The 18,890-nt window shown below is 47.2% G+C and overlaps 1 protein-coding gene and 1 pseudogene across 5 annotated transcripts in view; both read right to left on the reverse strand.

Moving 5' to 3' along the window:
- The window catches only part of DEK (DEK proto-oncogene), a 33,603-nt gene extending 32,973 nt beyond the window's left edge, over window positions 1-630 (reverse strand). Inside the window, exon 1 of one of the 4 annotated variants that reach the window (XM_080805386.1) lies at window positions 383-630. The gene's annotated coding sequence lies outside the window, so the exon portion shown is untranslated. Of the gene's footprint in view, window positions 1-105; window positions 239-382 lie in introns of those variants that run through there. The other 3 variants (XM_080805388.1, XM_080805387.1, XM_080805389.1) reach the window with 3 other exon arrangements.
- Window positions 631-17,827: 17,197 nt separating this feature from the next.
- On the reverse strand, window positions 17,828-18,492 carry LOC308344419 (small ribosomal subunit protein uS5-like; annotated as a pseudogene). The gene is made up of 2 exons: window positions 18,445-18,492; window positions 17,828-18,389 (listed from the first exon to the last, which is right to left on the reverse strand). The product of its transcript is annotated as a small ribosomal subunit protein uS5-like (transcript).
- Between the last annotated feature and the right edge of the window lie 398 nt (window positions 18,493-18,890).

Raw genomic sequence — 18,890 nt, forward strand, 5'->3', positions numbered from 1 at the left:
CACACGTCTCGGTCCCCTCGCTCCCCGCGGCAGGAGCGGGGCGGCCGCCGCGACCCGCCCGACGCTTCCCGGCCCCGGAACGCCGCGCGCCGCGGGAAACCCGACCTCAAAGTTGCCTCCTCCCGCGGCCGGGACAGCCGCGCTCACTCCCCAGGGGCGACTTCCCTGCGGCTCCGGGCATTCCCGAGGCGGGAAACCGCGGGCGCCGCGCCGCCCCTCCCTCCGCCCGGCCCGCACCGCCCCCCGCCCGCTCGCCCGCGCCGCCGCCGGCCGCCTCGCGTCCCCTCCCCCGCCCCAGGCCGCCGTCCAAATGGCCGCGGCGGTGCGGGCGGGCGGGCCCGCGGCGCCCTCTCGGCCTCCCCCGCCCCGACGCAGCCCTCACCGCGGGTGCCGGCCGCCGCGGGCCTGGCGCGCGAAGGCACGAAGACGCTTCGGGAGGCGGCGGCGAGCGCCGAGGAGGAGGCGCACGGGCCGCTCTCTGGCGTGACGCTCGCGCCGCGCTCTCGGCTCCCCCGAATCAACAAGATTTTCAAAATGGCGGTTCGGGAAGGAAAGCGGGAATGCGGCGGCCAATCAGGGCCGCGAGCTGGGAGTTGGCGCGCGCGGGTGGGGGAGGCGGGGCTGCCGGGCGCCTCCGCGGGGAGCCCGGGCCGGGGCGCGGCCGCGCGGGGTCGCCCGGGCTGGGGGCGGAGGGGCGGCGCGCTCTGGGGCCGCCTGCGCTTCGGAGCCTGGCTCGTGGGATCTCTGCTGCCGAAGCGTGCGGGCCGCGTCCGGGGCGGCAGGCCGGCCTGACTGGGCTGATCGCGAGAACGCTAGGGGGCCTGCCTGGGTATTGTCTCCTCGGTTCCTTCCCGGAAAGGGGGGGCAGCCTGGCCCGGGAGGGGGCGGGCGGCTGGTGGCAGAGAAGTTTCTATCCCAGGAAGTCGCTACCTACAGTGTGTCACAGAGCTTGAGAGGAATTACTCAATGGGTGGTCTCCTATAGGTTCCAGAGATCGTGCTGGGGGTGAGTCCTGAAACTGCCGTATTTCTCAGGACCCCATGGATTGTAAGTTGCACCGAAAGGAAGAAGACCCTACGACGTTGAGAGTTCACGTCACCAAAGACAAATCTATGTCCAGACCTGTAAATTAGGGGGATGTGTGTGCGCGCGCGATTTCCCGGCCTGTAAATGCAGAGGGGTGTGAGAGAGAGAGAGCAATAATATAGGAAATACGGTACTGCCCGGTCCAGACTTGTAAATGGGGGGGGGGGGGGCGTGTGTGTGTGAGTGTGGTAATAGAGGAAGCACGGTGTTGCCCCGTCCAGACCTGTGGATGTAGATGTGTGTGCGTGTGTGAGAGATAATAGAGGAAGTATGGTATTACCCAGTCCAGACCCGTGACTATGGGGCGATAATAGAGTAAATACGGCAATGCCCAATCCAGACCCTTAAGTGTAGGGGGGTGTGTGAGAGATAATAGAGGAAACACGGTATTGCCTAGTTCAGACCCGTAAAGGTGGGGGAGATCGTACAATAAATACGGTATTGCCCAGTCCAGACCCTTCTCCCGGAGTTGCAGGCCAGCTGCGCAGATACCTTTTAAACTCAACATTTCAAAACCTGAACGCAGTATTTTCGCTCCTCAAAAGCTCCCCCTTTCTGATTCCCTTGCTTTCTTTTCCCTACTCCACAACCACTAGGGGCCCAAAGGATCCTTTTAGTCCATGGGCTTAATGGAAATATGACAAGTTAAATTTGCCTGAATGGAGTCCGGATTGCATGGTAAAAATTAGACTTTTTCTTGGAATCCTCTCTTTTCCTTTTGTGCCCCTACCGAAAACATAAGCCAATTCTGTCATCTCTACCCTCAAATTTTATATCAATTTCCCCTCTGTTCTGATGCCACTCAAATCCTGTCCGTCCACCCTTTTGCTTGGATTTGGAAGCAGCCTCTCACTGGTCAGGTGGCTTCCACATTGCCACCCCCACCCCCTGCTACTGGCACAGCAGCCAAGGTGATTTTTTTTTTTTTTTAAATTATCAGATTGGGTACTCTCTTGCTTAAAACCCTCCAGTGGTTTCTCTTCATACTTGGAATAAAATTCAAAATATTTACAGTTCATAGGGTGCCTGGGTGGCTCAGTGGGTTAAGCCCCTGCCTTCAGCACAGGTCATGATTCCAGGGTCCTGGGATCGAGCCCCACATCAGGCTCTCTGCTCAGGAGGGAACCTGCTTCCCTTCCTCTCTCTCTGCCTGCCTCTCTGTCTGCTTGTGATCTCTGTCAAAAAAAAAAAAAAAATCTTAAAAAAAAAATTTAGGGTTCATAAAGTCCTATGCAATCCAGTTGTTGACAGTCTCACCTCTCTGACACCTGTGGCTGTTGTGGCCACACAAGCCTTTGAGGTTCCCCCAGAAAGCCAAGTTCATTCCCACCTTTGAGCTTTTTGCTTTTTTTTCCTGCCAGGACCACTTTTCCCTCAGAATCTTCAAACGATTTGCACTTTCACATCATTTAGCTTTATGCCCAGGTGCTTCTGCTACCCCATAATATCATCACTAGTCCCTTCCCATCCTTTTGCATTCATTCATGTGTTCATTCAAAAGTGTTTGCTGAGCACCTACCTACCTCCCACTCATCACTGGGAGCTAGAGATCAGAAGTTTAAGTCTCTGCAATCTTCAAGCTTGCATTCTGGTCGAAACAATGAACAAACAAGTGAAAATGCTGAATGACAAATTGTGATAAAAATAAAACAGGTTAAAGGAGATAGGAAGTAACCAGTAGGGGGGATGGGATCTTATTTTACGTATTTGCTAACTGTTAATAAGATGACATTTGGAAACAGACCATAAATAAATGAGAACACTGGAGGAAGACTGGATAAATTCTAAAGAATTCTTTTAAGTATTGAATGTGGGTTATTAGAGGCAGAGAGGAGTCAATGATGACTTTTGGTTTTTGGTTTAATAACCAGAAGAACCAAGTAGCTAGTTACTAAAGGATAAGGAAGACCTTAAGAGTTGGGGATGGGAGGGAAGTCTTCTTTGTTCTTTGGGGATGGGGAATGGGGAAGGGAATAATTGTTTTGTTTTGGAGTACTAGGTTTGAGATTCCTATTAATCTAAGTGGAGAATCAGAATAGATAGTTGGATGTGAGAGTCTGGCATTCAGGGGAAGAAGCTCTAGTCAAGACATAAATTTAGCAGTTGTCAACATGTAGATGGTATTTAAAGCCCTGAGTCTGGAAGAGATTATTAACAGTGAATATTGGTATAGATGAGGAGAAGGTCCAGATTATACCGTGGAGCTCTCCAGTGTTGAGAGGTTCAGGAGAGGAAGAAGAACCAGCAAAGGAGATGAGAGGGAGTTACTGTATCCAGTGAGGTGGGAGGAGAATCGTGGGTTGTGTGAGTTGTGTCTCAGAAGGCAAATGATTAAGAAGTGTCTAAAAGGGAGAGAGTGATCACTTGGGTCAGAAGATGCTAAAAGGCCAGGCAGGGTGAGAACTGAGACTTGTTCATTAGACATAACAATGCTGAGTTACCAGTGACACCAACAATAGCTGCTTCTGGGGAGGTGGCACGTGGAAGGTGCCACAAGTGGGGTTCTAGTGAAACAGGTAGGCAAGGAATGGATTCAGACACTTTCCAGGAATTCTGCTGTTAAGCAGGGCAGAAAAATGGAAAGTAGATCAAAAGGAGTTTGGTTTTTAAGAAGGAAGATATTACCAAATATTTATGTGATGATGGGGATGAATCAGTAGAGAGTGGAAAGTTCGTGCTGAAAGACAGGGAGGGGCTGATCTCTGTAGGTGGATGCAGAAGCTGAAGGTAGGGTGCCAGTTGGTTATGGGGGACCAATATCTGTGAAAGGAAGGGGGAGATGCAAGGTTGGGCAGAGGAAGAGGTCAAACTGAGGCAGACCTGGCAAAGCCTTAGCGAATCCCATGGGGAGCTCTGGAGTGTGCGCTGCTCTGCATAGTGTCCTTCCTCATTGGGCTTTTATAACCCCGCTTTGCTCAGTCACTACATGCAAGCTGCCCCAGGAAGGGCATGACTTTAGGCAAAGTGACTCCATGGCTACGGCAGACCCCGGGGGGGGGGGGGGCTCTGCAACTTGGTGGCAGGCCTTTCCTTGAAGGGAGATCTGGGTGGCCCATCTCCATGTCTACCACAGAGGAGATGGGTTCTGGTACACAGAGTAGGAGTTGTCCTTAGATGGGACAGTGGGCAGTTTGTACACAGTAGCAAGAGGGAAGGTAGAGCATATAGGTATTGACTCTGGGTGGGGATTGGCTCGTGTAGTGGAGTTTTAGAAGTTCTTATTCCTTGTTTATAGCAGCAATGTCCACGATAGCCAAACTATGGAAAGAACCTAGATGTCCATCAACAGATGAATGGATAAAGAAGAGGTGGTGTATATATACAATGGAATACTATGCAGCCATCAAAAGAAATGAAATCGTGCCATTTGCAACGACATGGACGGAACTAGAGGATATTATGCTGAGCGAAATAAGTCAATCAGAGAAAGACAATTATCCTATGATCTGCCTGATATGAGGAAGTAGAGATGCAACATGGGGGCTTGGGGGGGTAGGAAAAGAATAAATGAGACAAGATGGGATCAGGAGGGAGACAAACCACAAGAGCCTCTTAATCTCACAAAACAAACTGGGGGGAGGGGTGTAGGGAGAGGGTGGCAGGCTTATGGACATTCGGAAAGGTATGTGCTATGGTGAGTGCTGTGAAGTGCGTAAACCTGGCGATTCACAGACCTGTACCCCTGGGGCTAATAATACATTATATGTTAATAAAAAAATAAAAAATTTTTAAAAAGGAAGTTCTTATTCTTTTAAGTTTCTCAGTGAAATCAGGAGCCAAATCACCACGAGTGTGGGAGAGGACCATTGGAGCTTTCAGGAGAGGCTAGTCATGTCGGAGAATGGGAAGGATAGATTAGGGAAGGTAGTATGATTACCAGCTTGCTTCAAGGTGGACCCAGTGAGATGGGTGGCCATGAGGTCAAAGTAAGGACTAGTTAGGATTATGGCTTTTGTCCAGCTGCATTCATCTACTTGTGAGCAGCTCTGAAGATGGCAAAGATTTGGGTTTAACCAGGCTGGGATTTTGCCAGCCAAGTACGAAAAAAGGAGAGGAGAGAAATGAGGTGAAGAAATGGACAGGACACTAAATGGAATGATGGAGGGTAGAATCTGAGCTGAGCAGGGAGGGAAATAAGGCAACGAGAGACTTGGTGAAAATGCGGCAAGATCCAGAATTTCACCACCTGGGATTCCTGGGTGGCTCAGTCGGTTAAGTGTCTGCCTTTGGCTCAGGTCATGATCCCAGGACACTGGGATCAAGTCCCACATTGGGCTCTCTGCTCAGCAGGGAGCCCACTTCTGCTTCTGCCTGCTGCTCCCCCTGCTTGTGCGCGCGCTCTCTCTCTCTCTCTGACAAATAAATAAAATCTTAAAAAAAAAGAGAGAATTTCAGTACCTAAAAACTGGCTTGTCTTTCCCGCTAAAACGTTAGCTCCTTGTAGCTGCCTGGACTGGATTATTCATCACGGAATTCTCAGCCCCTGAAGCAGTGCCCAACACCTAGTAAGTGGTTAGTAAACAGATGCTGAAGGAATGCATGCCAGACACATTAAACTCTCATTGCGAAGGGCAGAATGCTTTTTGTTCAATGAGAAGATGTATGAGGACAGGACAGGCTATTTCAGCAAAAGTTCACTCAACAGCAGTTCAACAGTTTTGATTAACCTCAAAGGTTTTATTTCTCAGGCTATAAAGCTCCCTGTCCGTGGAGGGAACTCCCAGGGCTTCCCTCCTTGTGGTTTACTCATTGCTCTAGGCTACTTTGGTCCTGTGGACCCCCGTGCCTGGAGTTCACAGTGTCTGGAGTTCAAAGTGGTAGGGGAATAGCGCAGGAGGAGAATTCATTCCTGCTCTTCTGTGGTTCTGCTCATTGGCCAGTGCCAGATGAGTCACCAGACCCCACCGAACTGCAAAGAATCCAGGCAACATGGGGGCACCTAAGGAAGAATTGTGAGCATTGCTGTCTCTGCATCTAAGGGACTGATAATTGCAACGAGCAATCGAGAAAATTTTTACATACACTGCCCACATATATCTGCCTTTCTCATATACATATCTAGCCCTTCTGCACGCATATCTGTCTTTCCCAGACTGTAAGCTTCATGGGCCCATGCTATTTATTATTCTCTCCCAGTTCCTGGCACGGTGCCTGACACAGTAAATACTTCAGAAATATTTGTTTAATTGAAATGAACCCTTTGGGTTCTTAGGGGCATGAGTCTGTTGTCTGAATGCTATTTAAAGACCTTCCAGGAATATCAGCTCAGTAAATTAACATGGCTTGAGTAAACGGATGACCAGATTCTTATTTAAACCTGGTCATAAACATAAATATAGCTACACATTTGGTCCTTCTAAAAACAAGATATCATACTCTATTTTGGTAGAAAGAGTTAGCCAAAGTACACAGCTTAGTAATTTGAGATTAGGTTTGAAAATATGTGACGGCAACAGTTGGGTGATAAACTAGATAGTTCAGCTCTGACAATGGCCAGGGAAGACCATTCAAGGTAAGCCGTAGGAGAAGTTGAGGGAAATGGTGGTGAGATTATAAAGGTTGGAGGACAAAAGATAAGTGATTACCAGATTTTGGCCCTGGTACCCAATTTTGCTCTGTATTTATCAAGCATTGTCTGTAACACAGTGCATGAATATATCTCTATCAGTTGTTCCATTAAATGGAACCAAAGAAATAGAGAAGCACGGAGCTTTGGTATTATTTCCATCTTTCACTGTAAAATAGGGAAATCAGCTCTGGTGAAGCGGGCGTTTGTGCTTATGGGTTAATAATCCGTGCTTACGTATTGCATGGAACACTGGGTGTAGTACATAAACAATGAATTCTGGTACAATGAAAAGAAATTTTAGGGGTGCCTGTATGGCTCAGTGGGTTAAAGCCCCTGTCTTCGGCTCAGGTCATGATCCCAGGGTCCTGGGATCGAGCCCCGCATCGGGCTCTCTGCTCGACAGGGAGCCTGCTTCCCCCGCTCTCTCTGGCTGCCTCTCTGCCTACTTGTGATCTCGGTCTGTCAAATAAATAAATAAAATATTAAAAAAAAAAGAAAAATTTAAAAAAATTTTTTAAAAAGGAAAAAAAAGTCTTAGATTAATACTTCTAAAAAAAAATCATCAGTGCTTAGATTGTATTTAATACCACCTCTGTGGGCCAGATCAGAACCTCAGAGGCAGTAAAGTGTTTTCCACTACAAGCTGGCTAGAATCATCACCACTGTCCCAAGATTATCGAAATGGGGTGTTCTCTTAGGTAGTAGGTATGTCTAGATCACACCCATGTTTGTCATTCTCGGTTGGCTCCCATTCCACATAGGACCGAATTCAAACCTGCAACAAATTGCGTGACATTTTGAGGCTAAGTTTACTTGTCCAGCTTCATCACCTTCTTTTCCTTGCTATTCATACAGGCAACCTATCTTTTTTTCTTGTTTTTTTTTTCTCCCTCTCTTTCTCTCCTTAAAATTTAATGGGGTATACTGGCATGAAATAAAACCTACATAAGGAAAGCATCCCAGGGGCACCTGGCTGGCTCAGTTGGTAGACCAGGTGATTGTTGATCTCAGGGCTCTGTGTTTGAGCCCCATGTCGGGGGTAAGGTTTACATTTAAAAAAATAATAATGATAATTTTAAAAAGAAAGTATCCTATCTGATGAGTTTTATTTTTTTTTAAGATTTTATTTATTTGTTTGACAGAGAGAGAGCACAAGTAGGCAGAGAGGCAGGCAGAGAGAGAGAGGGAAGCAGGCTCCCCACCAAGCAGAGAGCCCGATGCGGGGCTCAATCCCAGGACCCTGAGATCATGACCGGAGCTGAAGACAGAGGCTTTAACCCACTGAGCCACCCAGATGCCCCACTGATGAGTTTTGACCTATGTTTACAGCATAGAACCGTGACCACAATGAAGACTGGGAACATACCCACCACCTCCACTTTTTTTTGTGCCCCTTATTTTGCTACCCTGTCATCTCTCCAATCCCTACCCCTGGACCGTGACTGATATCCTATCTGCCACAATAGAAAAAAAATACACCTAACTCTGAAATCGTCCTATAGATTTTATTTTGAATTTAGGCTTTCAGAAATAAAATATTTCTTAATGAGCTAGAGAAGGCTTGGGCAAAGTATTTATCCCATAAGGCATTTTCCATTTATGAAATTAAATTTAAAATAAACACCTCCTTGCAAATTAGGAAAAGAAAACTGTCCCAGCCACTTCTCAATTTAATGCAGTAGTTCTGATGTGGGATGGGGCTGGGAATTTTGCCTGCCGGGGATTTGACATTGCCAGGAGACATTTCCAGTTGCCACAACCTGGGGAGGAGCTGCTGGCATCTAGTGTGTAGAGGCCCAGGATGCTGCTAAATATTGTATAATACACAAGGCAGCCCTCACAACAAAGATCTATCTGTTTCAAAACCTCAGTGTTGCCCTGATAGAATGCAATGTATTTTCTTTTCCTAGTTCTCTGCAAAACTTCTCTCAAGACCAGCAATCATCCCCAAATAGGCAAGTGAAAGGCTCCTTTTGAATAGTCCTATACTATTGCTTAGTTTCTCTACAGCATTTGCACTGCTTACCATCACCTTCTCTTTTTTTAAAGTTTATTTATTTTTAAGCAATCTCTACACCCCATGTGGGCTCAAACATGTGACCTTGAGATCAAGAGTCACATGTTCTACCAACTGAGCCAACCAATGCCCCACCATCCCCTTCTTTCAAAAACCCTTTCTTTTGCATGGCAGTGTCCTCACATGACATTGCTTTCTCTTGGTTCCTTTCCTCTGCTGGCTGTCTTGCATCTGTTGTTGATGTCCTTCAGGGACATAAGCTCCTGGTTCTTTCTTTACACATGATTTTTCTGGGTATTCTCATCCATACCCGTGGTATCAATGACCTCTAGATCAACAAAGTCCAAATCAATGTATTTAGCAACACACTTTCTCTTTGAGTAGCCTACTCATCAACAACTTTTTTCGATTTATTTATTTATTTATTTATTTATTTGACAGAGAGATACGGTGAGAGAGGGAACACAAGCAGGGGGGCGTGGGAGAGGAGGAAGCAGGCTCCCCGTTGAGCAGGGAGCCCAACGTGGGACTCAATCCCAGGACCCTGGGATCATGACCTGAGAAGGCAGTTGCTTAACCGACTGAGCCACCCAGGCGCCCTATACTCATCAACTATTGGATTTCTTCACTCAATATCGTGTCAATATCTGAATCAACATATCAAAAATGAAACCCTTTCTCTAGCAAAGCTCTCCCCTTTCTACTGATTCATTTCATTGCTTTGTTGTCCACCTTGTGTCTCAGAATTCACTATTTGAAATCATCTTTGGATGATTTCAACTCCTTTTCTCAACTCCTCATGTCAAGTCTTCCGGATTCTAAATGTCTACATGTCCCACACACCCCTCCTTATCTCTCAGGCCATATTAGCTCTCTCCCTCACTGCTGTCATAGACTCCTTTCTGGTCTCTGCCTGAAGCCCTCACCTCACTGAAAAACTAGTCACCAAACAAGGGATAATCTTGCAAATGCTACAGACTAGCTAGTACGTTTGTCTGGCAAACATAAATTCAGCCGTCCTGACTCAACTCATTGCCTTCTCCGTGAAACATTCCTCGTGTTTCTGAAGTTGAGACAACTTCTCCCCCCGCACTTTGTTCTCTTAGTACTTTGTTCATATCTTTATTATAGCACTTATGAAATTATGTTGTAATTATTTGTGTGTCTACCCTTACAGCAAACCTTCATTAAGAGTTCTTTCTGAAGAGCTGCATTACTCTTGACTCCTCAAACACACTTTCCTTTTTATCCCCAATTCTGTGCTGGCCGCCACCTGTATAGTTACATGAAGAACTCTGGCAGGCACGTGTTTACATCATGACCCTGACCCCTGGTCCCCCCTGAGTGGCCATCTGACCTAGGGAAGGCGGGTTAATCCCCTCAATCTCAATGTGGAATTGAGAGAGAGAGAGTGAAGAGGAAAGTGAATTAGGATAAGGGAGGAACAAAGATTCGTGATTATATTTCATTCCCCGTTCCTGATTGTTGAGGGAGCCTGTCTGTATCCATGCCTTTGGTTTCCAGGTGACAGGCCTGCTACTGCATTTCTGTTACTGGCAACCATAGTATTCTAATTCATACGTCCACTGACTACGAATTCAAGGACGAGCCTAAAGGACAAAAAAGAAAGTGTGTTTGAGGAGTCAAGAGTAATGCAGCTCTTCAGAAAGAACTCTAGTCTAAGGCAGACCTAATCCTTGATTGTCTTTGTATATCCAGCACTTACTATTGAGATACAAAACAATACTAGATAGAAAAATATTTGTGGAATGAATCAAGGAAGGAAGGAAGGAAAGAGAAGAAAAAGTTAAAGAGAGGAGAATGAAAAATGTGATGAAAATGAAAATGAAAAAATGTGAAGGAAAATGGACGGGAATAGAACTGGCGAGAGAGAGAGAAGACAGCAAATTATCTTTTTTTTTTTGTTTAAAGATTTTACTTATTTATTTGACAGAGATCACAAGTAGGCAGAGAAGCAGGCGGGGGCGGGGGTGGGAAGCAGGCTTCCCACCAAGCAGAGAGCCCTATTTGGGGCTCGATCCCAGGACCCTGAGCTCATGACCCAAGCTGAAAGCAGAGGCTTAACCCACTGAGCCACCCAGGCACCCAACACTAAATTATCTTAAAATAAACAACAACAAGGGCACCTGGGTGGTTCAGTCGTTAAGGGGCTGCCTTGGGCTCAGGTCATGATCCTAGGGTCCTGGGATCCAGCCCTGCATCAGGCTCCCTGCTTGGTGGGAAGCCTGTTTCTCCCTTTCCCACTCCCTCTGCTTGTGTTCCTCCTTTCACTCTGTCTGTCAAATAAATAAAAATAAAATCTTAGAAAAAAATAAACAACAACAAAGACTACTGAAGAGAGTGATCTAGGGGCAAAGTGTTTGGCTGTCCTGGGGTGCCCGGCTGGCTCAGTGGGGAGAGCCTGCTACTCTCGATCTCAGAGTTGTGAGTTCTGGCCCCACATTGGGTGTAGAGGTTCCTCAAAACAATTAAGGAAAAAATGTTTGCCTGTCCTGCTCTGGCTTGGCCGACCTAAGGTCAACCTGCTTCCCCCTCCCCCACCTTCACCTATGCCCATTTGTTCTCAGAATCAGGTGGGGGGGGGCCCAGCATGAGTCCCATTGCCTCCCAACACCCCAGCCCAGGCTCTCACGCCCTCCTTTAGACCTGATTACAGCTCACCAGGTTGCCTCGAGGTAACGACGAGGTAACGGAGCTCCCAGCCGTCAATGTCTAGACCTCAGCAAATCTAGAGAGCATAGCCCCGTAGAACTAGCGTGAACTTCGATTTCAGACAGAAGGGTTCAAATTGAGGAAGGTCATCAAATGATTAGATGGTAGGAGTGAGCGGTAATAGGAATCAAAGAACTCTCAAGAGGAGAGGGGAGCTGCGGTGGGAACATGCTCGTCTGCTGTCACACAGTAGGACCTTTAGAATCTATATCAAAGTGATTCCTGTGTGTCAAATTCTCCTTTATTCTACTAGTCAGTTACAGATCAACGTGCTTTCTATCCTTGAACTGTATGAGTTACTATATAATAAAATGTTTCCTAAACAACATTTTTTTTTAATCTCTGATGTCCATTTCCTTCCGTGGCATGTCACCGTTTACCACTGCTACTCGGCTCTCCCTCTAGGAGTCCCTTCAGGAAACTTTTGTCTCTCGGGGGACTTGTCATAGGACTGAACTTAGATGCCTCAAAGGCATGAAGATCTGGAAAGGTACTCACTGAGCATGTACCCCTTCCAGAGCTCTTCTCCGAGTCCCTCCCATCCCTCCCCCAACCCTCATTTGTTCTCTGCTTGCAACCCATGGTCTTTCTCAAGCAAAAAGCTGATCTCATCGTGACCTTGCTTGGTAACATTACAGTGCCTCCCTCTTGTCTGTGGAATCAAATGCAGTTTTAAAATATGGCTTCGCGGACTCTCCATGATCTCGCCTCTTTTTAACCTCTCTAGCTATGTCTCTCCATTCTTTCTTCCAACCACGGGCACTCCCTCCTCCAAAAAAAGAATCCAACAGCCAAAATGAGCTTCTTGAAATTCATTGATTTGCCATGCTCTTCCTTACCTTTAGCTTTCTTTCTCTCTCTTTTTTTAAAGTTTGTTTATTTTTTAAATTAACATATAAAGTATTATTTGTTTCAGGGGTACAGGTCTGTGAATCATCAGTCTTACACAATTCACAGCACTCACCATAGCACATACCCTCCCCAATGTCCATCAACCAGCCACCCCATCCCCCCCAACCCTCAGTTTGTTTTCTGAGATTAAGAGTCTCTTATGGTTTGTTTTCCTCCCCAACCCATCTTGTTTCATTTTTTCCCTCCCTTCTCCCCACGAACCCCCACCCTGCCTCTCAAGTTCCTCATATCAGAGAGATCATATGATACTTGACTTTTTCTGATTGACTTATTTCGCTTAGCAAAATACCCTCTATTTCCATCCACGTCGTTACAAATGGCAGGATTTCGTTTTTTGACGGCTGCATTATACACACACACACACGTGTGTGTGTGTATATATATACACCATATCTTCTTTATCCATTCCTCTGGTGATGGACATCTAGTTTCTTTCCATAGTTTGGCTACTGTGGACATTGCTGCTATAAACATCCCAGGGCATGTCCGTGCTCTCCCCTTACTAGGAAACTCCCCCGTCTCTAGTCATGTTATATCCAGTCTTCAGGTCTCAGCTTAAAAGCCACATTCCCTGGGCTTCACGTACAGCGCCCTCCTCGCGTGCCACCTGCCATCAGAACATCTGCTTTCAATAACAGCCTGTTCACCTGTATAGCCCTCTGTTCAGTTCCCTGAGGTTAGGGATGTTGCCTTTCCTGTTCACTGTTCCACCCCTAGCACCCCGCGGTATCTGCAGCTAGCGAGCATTTGATAAATATCGGCAGAATAAATACAAAGGCCAGAGTCTCTTTAATAGCGATTTACATTTTCCAGGCTCTGTAATAAACTAGTTGCTTCTTAAGGTAATTCCTGGCATCATTTAAGTTGTCACTGGCATGACCGACTATGAATAATGCTACACTTCCTGTAACCTACTCCATAAATACAGATACTGAGAGGCAAATGAATGAATGAACCCATGGAGTGCCATTTAACAAAGCACCTTCCACATGCCCAATAGGGATTATGTCACTCCCAGCCCCTGCATGTTAATGACACGGTGATGTTTTCACAGATGCCTTCCCATGGTTCTTCTCTCTCATGGTATTGGGTATGCTCTGCCCAGTGCTAGTTGGTCGGCCTTAGAACTCTCTTTGCACACGTCCCCCTGCTCCTTCCCGGAACTTTGGCTTCAGAAGTGTCTCTCCTGAGAAACGGAGGCTGCAGACGTACTCAGTAACCAAAGCCAGGTGTAATGAACTGCTCTCGCCTAGACCTGGGGCCCTAACAGGTGGCAGGTATCCGCAGTGCTGGCAGAAGAGACCTGCCTTGTCTTGCACAGCTGAACGCAGCATAGCCTTCCCGAGGCCAATCTGAAGTTGCGGCAACCCAAGTTTGAATAGTGGGGACGTCTACATTTTTAAAACAGGAAAATGGAAGGAGTTCTTTTGGAAAAATTAAAATGACTGGCCGGAGATCCCCAGAGCACAAGCTCCAAGAATATCAAGCGTTCAGTGCCGTTGTGGGAAAGGCCAGCGGGGATGGAGGCAGGGACGATTAGACGTGGTGCCTCCCTTGAACCTCATTGGGTAGATCCAAGATTTTAAAAGGGTTCCTCTGAAATCGCCCAGCCCCAGAATTTCAAGGACCACCGTCGCTGCCCCTTCCGAAAGAGAGAGCGTTTCTGGGGGAGGTGTGTGCGTGCACGCGCTGGGGGAGGGAAGGCTCGGGAGAGGGGCCACCGCTCTCCGGAATAAACAGCAGGGGGAGAAGGGGAGCGCGGCGGAGGGCGGCCGCAGGGGGATGAGCGGGCGGGCGCCGGGGGCGCGGGCGGGAGGAGGGGGCCCGGGGCGCGCGGGGCGGCGGGTAGCTAGGAGACCCGCGCGCCTCTGATACCTGAAGCGCCGCCGGGAGGAGCTGACAGCGGCCCCTCCCTGCGTCCCCGCTCCGGACTCGGACCTCGCGCGCAAGGTAAGCAGGGGCGCGGCGTGCGCCCTCCCCCGAGGGCTGCCGGGCCAGCCGCACCAGGTGCCGGGTCGGCCTCTCTCGCTCGCGCCCGCCCCGGTGTCCTGCGCGCGGAGCGAGCCCCGGGCCGGGGGGGGGGGGGGGTGGGAGGGTGGGCGGCGGGGACTCCGTTCCTCGGCCAGCTGCGCAGGACCCCCGTCTCCTCTCCCCTTACCCCTTCTCTTGTGCCCCCCTCCCCCGGGCAGCCCCCAGAACCCGCCTCCCGGGCTCGTAGGGAGAGGGTGGGAGGGCAGGCGGGAGGTCTTGACCCTTCTCCAGGTGTGTGGCGCAAGCACCCGCGCACGGTTCTCCCCTAGACTCTGCAGTAATTTCCAGGTCGGAGTATCACAACTGCTCTTCTATCAAAACATTACCCCCGCCCCCCCTCCTGTGTCTAGCCTAACTTTGCCGGGGGTGGGGGGGTGGGGGTGGCGATGATGACCGTTGGTTCAAAGTAGGTGTGCCGTCTTATCTTCCTATCTGCACCGAACAATAGGTTGAGGCTCTTTGGTTTTGTGTGTTTGTTTTTGTTTTTGTTTTGGGTCCCCCCCCCCCCCCGGAAAATGAAATACTGTGATGAGTTTAGTAGGTTTTCTGGGGGACTGCGCTGTGACTAGAACTTTATCACAGCCTAAAGCAGTAGGTCCTACTCAAGCGCTCAGATACTAATTCAGAAATGGAGTGGGGGGGGGGGGTGCACACGCAGGCTTCTGTGCATTTAAAAAGCACTCCCGGGGATGGCGATGTGCTTCCCTCCCCCCAACCCCAATCTCTTCAAAGTATCTTAAAGGTCTGCAGAAGTGGGAGAGGGGACACCCAACCATTGGGAAGCATCACCTGGAGAATAAAAACAGAGCGAAAGCTGGTTTCTTTCATGCTGATGAATTTGGTGGGGTGGTTGGTTCTGAGTTGGCAGTTTTGGGAAGGGAGGGTTAACGTTGGTTTGGAACTCAAACAGAGGGTGGAGAGAAATACCATACTTCTAAGAGCCCTTGTTAAAGAGCTAGCTTTTAAACGTCAGTTTTTTTCAATGTAAGAATTCCTTCAAAAGTACTCTGGCGATTAGAAAGGGCTGAGGCCTATTCCCATGGAAATCAGAAAATCTTCCTCCTCTGTGCTTGCATGGACTTTCTGTCAATGACCACTGTCGTCTTTACAGATTGGTTACTTTAAAGCCAAAGATCCAAATGCACTGTATCCCTAGGAAAACAGAAGGAAGAATTATCATATAAATTAATTTAGATTCTGTTCACATTCCTAATTATTTGAACCAAGCTCTTCTACCTGAGTTGGTTGAGAGTGTATGTACGTTATATTGTATTTAAATTTATACAGATACTGAATGTTTCTCCATCTCGCACTTTGCCATGCATATATTTCTGCTGCTTTTTGTATATATCTGTATCTGAACTGTTCTAGGTACCTACCGAACTCTCAGAGTAGCTACCAGGGAAAAGAAATATTTTTATTTTATCTGTCTTTGGAAAATTGAGGTAAAGGACTCATTTAAAAAAAAATACTGTTCCGTTGGTATCATATTAAATCATACCACTTTTTATGAAATGAGATGCTCATTATGAAACAGGAATGGTATTTGGTACCTGCTTTCAAGGATATTAAGGACAAGTAGGAGACTGTCTGTAAAGCATTTTGAACTTTTAAGAAAAGAGTCACTGTCTAGGTATTGAGCCAATATGATTGTTTTCCTGGCAAACTTTTCCTCCTTTCTAAAATTAACTTCCCCCTAGGAAAAAGAGTGCAGATGCACACGATTCAGCCAACCAAGTCGAGAAAATACTGTGTTTGAATTTTAAAAGTGACCTTAATTCATCCCTATAGATCTAGCGTTTGCAGCCTATGCCACAAAATATGCAGAAGTATTCATTGCTTGCTGACCTTTTCAAAGCATTGGCTTAATGAGGGGTGTTATGGACAGGGTACGATATTATGTTATGAGTTTTGTTGGCTTAGGCCAAACGATTATCATTATTTTCCTAAGGTTTTTGTATAGATGTGTGTACACTGGGTCTGGGACTTACATAATTATGTATATATACGTAACACATGTTTTTAATAGGAACAAAACCCCACAATATTTTTCTCTGTGGCAGAACACTGTAAGCATTAGGTTTTGATTACATTTTCATGGAAATTTTAATATGACAGAACTAAAAACTTCAAGGAAATAATTCCATAAAGATCTATTTGGAACTGAAGGCCTTTTTAATAAAAGATGTTTGGAGCCCTTAGCTGTGTGCTTAGCATGCGCGGAGCAGTCCTTTGTGACTAAGGGTGGTAGGTCCAAGTCTGGCAGCTCAGACAGCGGATGGTTAGACCTTGCCACTCTTTTTTCAGACCTTCAATTTGGTCTGTAACTTGATGCTTCACTGATCCCCACACTCTCCCTGCCACGCTAGCTCACAGAGGAATTGCTGGCACTCTGAATTTTTCCCCCCCTCCCATCAATTAGAACATGTTTGCATTGGTTGCAGAATGCCATTACATTTTTAGCACAGCATTCTACGAAATACCTTGAGCCACAGAGAGAGCAGCCTCCGTGTAGCCTCGATCTCAAACTGCCTTACTTAATCAGGCTATATTAATTTCCCTTGATTCAGCTCTGTAGAAATAATAGAATCATAGAGTATTAAAATTGGAAGGCACTTTAGAAGCCATCTAGATTCTAATAATTTCTTCCTACAGATGAATATTGAAGCACTCACAAACCATAATCCAAACTTTGAAAGTAGGCATTACATTTTATATTCTTTCCAGTTCTTGTAGTACTGGGGAATCTGCTCGTTCAAAATGAATTTATACATGAGTTCAATAAGGTAGGAAAGACAGCAAAGTCAGTTGCAAATCTCAGCTAGCTTTCCTGTGAATCTGAGAGTGTCACCTTAAAGGCAACATAGGTCATTGACAAAGGTGGTGACATACTTTATGCTAGTTCCTAGTGGCTGGGGACTGCTTCGGCTGACTGTGGAAGAAAAGGAGTGCCCTGAGAAGGATGAGTATATAGAGAAGGGTAGTGTGGGGGACCATGCAGTGGGGATGGGGACTGACTCCCTCCCTGTAGCGTTCAGGAATGGTTAGCCTTCAGAACGCTCCCTAGCGATTGCAATCTGAAATAATGGAAGCCATCGTTGGAGTTTATAGCCTTCAAAACCCTACTTAATTAAGGCTTGAGTTTTGGAAGTCCGATTTCTTGATGTGTTTGTCTTTCAAGATCTTTAGTCTTAAAGGTCTACCATCCCAAGATCCTAGCATTGAGACCTTTATCTTTTGTCACTTATAAAAGAATTTGTCCTGATAGGTAGGCACCAATCTCAAGAAACCATATAGACTCTAGGGAAGTATTCTTGCCAATGGTATGTCTCACTGCCAATTATTTATTTATTACTTATTTTTATTTATTTTTTCAAGCTGTAGTTCACTTTATTTTTCTTGTATAAAACTATGAGGGGGTTACAGCTGGAGTCTGGGTCCTCTGCACAGAGACTCTGGTGTGGGTCTTCACAAGATGGTCAGTGAATTTCTGATAGGGAGACTTGGTGAACACTGCCTCCTTCCAGAGGTCAGGGTGAGATAGCTATAGGTCTTGGAGATGGCATCAAAAGTAACCTTGACAAAGTATCGGTCGTCAGTTTCGGCCATCATCAGTAGCTTCTTGGGCACGGGGGCTGAGATAAATGCCAGTGCCTCTGGGGGCAGAGATGGGATGCACCAGCACAGAGCCACAACAGCCAGTCACCTTGCCTAGGACAGTGTGGGACTTGCTGATCTTTTTCCCAGTAGCCTCGCCACAGTGGGACGATGGACAGCTTGGCCAGGGTGATATCCCCGCGGATGGCAGTGGCTACCTCCTTGGAGTACTTGACCCCCAGACACAGGTGTCCACTGTAATCTCCGGTGGCAACAAATGCCTTGAATCTGGTCCGCTGGGTTACACGGGTCTGCTTTTTGCACAAGCATGATCTTCAAAACCTCGTCCTTGAGGGATGCTCCCAGGAAGAAGTCAATGATCTCAGATTCTTTGATGGGCAGGGAGAAGAGACAGATCTCCTCCAGGGATCTGATCTTCATATCCTTTACCAGGTGGCCCAGCTTGGTGACAGGGATCCTCTCCTTGTTGTGGCCTTACCTCCTTGAGCTCCCTGGCCTCAGCCCCAGCCAGACTCACCACCCCCATGGCCCCGATGCTGCTGCAGAAGCCTCAGGGGAAGCCAGCCCAGCATCCCATTCCAGTCCCACACCCCGCGCCCCACTTTTCAAAAAAGTTCTTGTAGCTTAATGCTTCTTCCCCAACATACTTCATTAGTGCAGACTCTTCTTTCTTTTTGAAATCCTGCTCTCCATGAGCATACTTTAGTCCTTGACCACTATTTTCTGGGAAACCATGTGAGCAGAAAGACGTAAGAGTGTTTGGAATATTGTATATAAATGTGTATATAAATATCTTTAAGTTTTCAAGGAGGCTTATGAAAAAGGCCAAGGAGCGTATCAGGCAATGGACTTACATTTTGGCTTTGGAAGACAGAGAGGAGTGTGGAGATGACTGTCAAAATCGCCTCTGATCCCACTACCCAG

Source organism: Martes martes (assembly GCF_963455335.1).
Source record: "Martes martes genome assembly, chromosome: 6".
Classification (NCBI taxonomy): domain Eukaryota; kingdom Metazoa; phylum Chordata; class Mammalia; order Carnivora; family Mustelidae; genus Martes; species Martes martes.